Below are 3,248 nucleotides of genomic sequence, written 5' to 3' on the forward strand. Positions count from 1 at the left end.
GGTAGTCTGCTTGTATCCGGGGAGGGGTGCTTAAGAGTGGGTCTGCAGGTTCGGCTGGTGCTGGGGTTCCTGGATGGTGGAGGTTAGGGGCCGGAGATAGGGGGCAGCTAACAGGTGTGTGGGTGGCCGAGGCAGGGGCTCCAAATTGGGGTAAAAGTGAGGTGGAGGGCCCCCTGGAGGTAGGGGGCCGATAGCAGGTGTGTGTGGCCGAAGCAGGTGCTCTAAATTGGGTAAAAGGGAGGTGGAGAGCCGCCTGGAGATAGAGGGCCGCTCCCCGGTGTGTGTGGCCGAAGCAGGGGCTTTAAATCGGGTAAAAGGGAGGTGGAGAGCCGCCTGGAGATAGGGGGCCGCTCCCAGGTGTGTGTGGCCGAAGCAGGGGCTTTAAATCGGGTAAAAGGGAGGTGGAGAGCCGCCTGGAGATAGGGGCCCGCTCCCAGGTGTGTGTGGCCGAAGCAGGGGCTTTAAATCGGGTAAAAGGGAGGTGGAGAGCCGCCTGGAGATAGGGGCCCGCTCCCAGGTGTGTGTGGCCGAAGCAGGGGCTCTAAATTGGGTTAAAAGTGAAGTGGAGAGCCGCCTGGAGATAGGGGCCCGCTCCCAGGTGTGTGTGGCCGAAGCAGGGGCTTTAAATCGGGTAAAAGGGAGGTGGAGAGCCGCCTGGAGATAGGGGCCCGCTCCCAGGTGTGTGTGGCCGAAGCAGGGGCTTTAAATCGGGTAAAAGGGAGGTGGAGAGCCGCCTGGAGATAGGGGGCCGCTCCCAGGTGTGTGTGGCCGAAGCAGGGGCTTTAAATCGGGTAAAAGGGAGGTGGAGAGCCGCCTGGAGATAGGGGCCCGCTCCCAGGTGTGTGTGGCCGAAGCAGGGGCTTTAAATCGGGTAAAAGGGAGGTGGAGAGCCGCCTGGAGATAGGGGCCCGCTCCCAGGTGTGTGTGGCCGAAGCAGGGGCTCTAAATTGGGTTAAAAGTGAAGTGGAGAGCCGCCTGGAGATAGGGGCCCGCTCCCAGGTGTGTGTGGCCGAAGCAGGGGCTTTAAATCGGGTAAAAGGGAGGTGGAGAGCCGCCTGGAGATAGGGGCCCGCTCCCAGGTGTGTGTGGCCGAAGCAGGGGCTTTAAATCGGGTAAAAGGGAGGTGGAGAGCCGCCTGGAGATAGGGGGCCGCTCCCAGGTGTGTGTGGCCGAAGCAGGGGCTTTAAATCGGGTAAAAGGGAGGTGGAGAGCCGCCTGGAGATAGGGGCCCGCTCCCAGGTGTGTGTGGCCGAAGCAGGGGCTTTAAATCGGGTAAAAGGGAGGTGGAGAGCCGCCTGGAGATAGGGGCCCGCTCCCAGGTGTGTGTGGCCGAAGCAGGGGCTCTAAATTGGGTTAAAAGTGAAGTGGAGAGCCGCCTGGAGATAGGGGCCCGCTCCCAGGTGTGTGTGGCCGAAGCAGGGGCTTTAAATCGGGTAAAAGGGAGGTGGAGAGCCGCCTGGAGATAGGGGGCCGCTCCCAGGTGTGTGTGGCCGAAGCAGGGGCTTTAAATCGGGTAAAAGGGAGGTGGAGAGCCGCCTGGAGATAGGGGCCCGCTCCCAGGTGTGTGTGGCCGAAGCAGGGGCTTTAAATCGGGTAAAAGGGAGGTGGAGAGCCGCCTGGAGATAGGGGCCCGCTCCCAGGTGTGTGTGGCCGAAGCAGGGGCTCTAAATTGGGTTAAAAGTGAAGTGGAGAGCCGCCTGGAGATAGGGGCCCGCTCCCAGGTGTGTGTGGCCGAAGCAGGGGCTTTAAATCGGGTAAAAGGGAGGTGGAGAGCCGCCTGGAGATAGGGGCCCGCTCCCAGGTGTGTGTGGCCGAAGCAGGGGCTTTAAATCGGGTAAAAGGGAGGTGGAGAGCCGCCTGGAGATAGGGGCCCGCTCCCAGGTGTGTGTGGCCGAAGCAGGGGCTCCAAATCCGGTAAAAGGGAGGTGGAGAGCCGACTGGAGATAGGGGGCGGATAGCAGGTGTGTGTGGCCGAAGAAGGGGCTCTAAATCGGGTAAAAGGGAGGTGGAGAGCCGCCTGGAGATAGGGGCCCGCTCCCAGGTGTGTGTGGCCGAAGCAGGGGCTCTAAATTGGGTAAAAGGGAGGTGGAGAGCCGACTGGAGATAGGGGGCCTCTCCCAGGTGTGTGTGGCCGAAGCAGGGGCTCTAAATTGGGTTAAAAGTGAGGTGGAGGGCCCCCTGGAGGTAGGGGGCCGATAGCAGGTGTGTGTGGCCGAAGAAGGGGCTCTAAATCGGGTAAAAGGGAGGTGGAGAGCCGCCTGGAGATAGGGGGCCGCTCCCGGGTCTCTGGGTCCGAAAAAGGGGTTGAAATTCGGGTAGAGTTGGGCCCCGCTCCTCGGCCTCTCTGGTGTTTGGGTTAAGTCCCCAGGACCAGAGAGGGGGAACAGCGGGGGCAGTGGCCCCGCTTCTCGGCCTCTCTGGTGTTTGGGCGAGTGACACGGTAAGGGGTGGTTTTGCAAACAGGCTAAGTCCCCAAGACCAGAGAGGGGGAACCACGCGGGCAGTGGCCCCGCTTCTCGGCCTCTCTGGTGTTTGGGCGAGTGACACGGTAAGGGGTGGTTTTGCAAACAGGCTAAGTCCCCAAGACCAGAGAGGGGGAACCACGCGGGCAGTGGCCCCGCTTCTCGGCCTCTCTGGTGTTTGGGCGAGTGACACGGTAAGGGGTGGTTTTGCAAACAGGCTAAGTCCCCAAGACCAGAGAGGGGGAACCACGCGGGCAGTGGCCCCGCTTCTCGGCCTCTCTGGTGTTTGGGCGAGTGACACGGTAAGGGGTGGTTTTGCAAACAGGCAAAGTCCCCAAGACCAGAGAGGGGGAACAGCGGGGGCAGTGGCCCCGCTTCTCGGCCTCTCTGGTGTTTGGGCGAGTGACACGGTAAGGGGTGGTTTTGCAAACAGGCAAAGTCCCCAAGACCAGAGAGGGGGAACAGCGGGGGCAGTGGCCCCGCTTCTCGGCCTCTCTGGTGTTTGGGCGAGTGACACGGTAAGGGGTGGTTTTGCAAACAGGCAAAGTCCCCAAGACCAGAGAGGGGGAACCACGCGGGCAGTGGCCCCGCTTCTCGGCCTCTCTGGTGTTTGGGCGAGTGACACGGTAAGGGGTGGTTTTGCAAACAGGCAAAGTCCCCAAGACCAGAGAGGGGGAACAGCGGGGGCAGTGGCCCCGCTTCTCGGCCTCTCTGGTGTTTGGGCGAGTGACACGGTAAGGGGTGGTTTTGCAAACAGGCTAAGTCCCCAAGACCAGAGAGGGGGAA

The sequence above is a fragment of the Centroberyx gerrardi genome, unplaced genomic scaffold (genome assembly GCF_048128805.1).
Source record: "Centroberyx gerrardi isolate f3 unplaced genomic scaffold, fCenGer3.hap1.cur.20231027 Scaffold_75, whole genome shotgun sequence".
NCBI lineage: Eukaryota > Metazoa > Chordata > Actinopteri > Beryciformes > Berycidae > Centroberyx > Centroberyx gerrardi.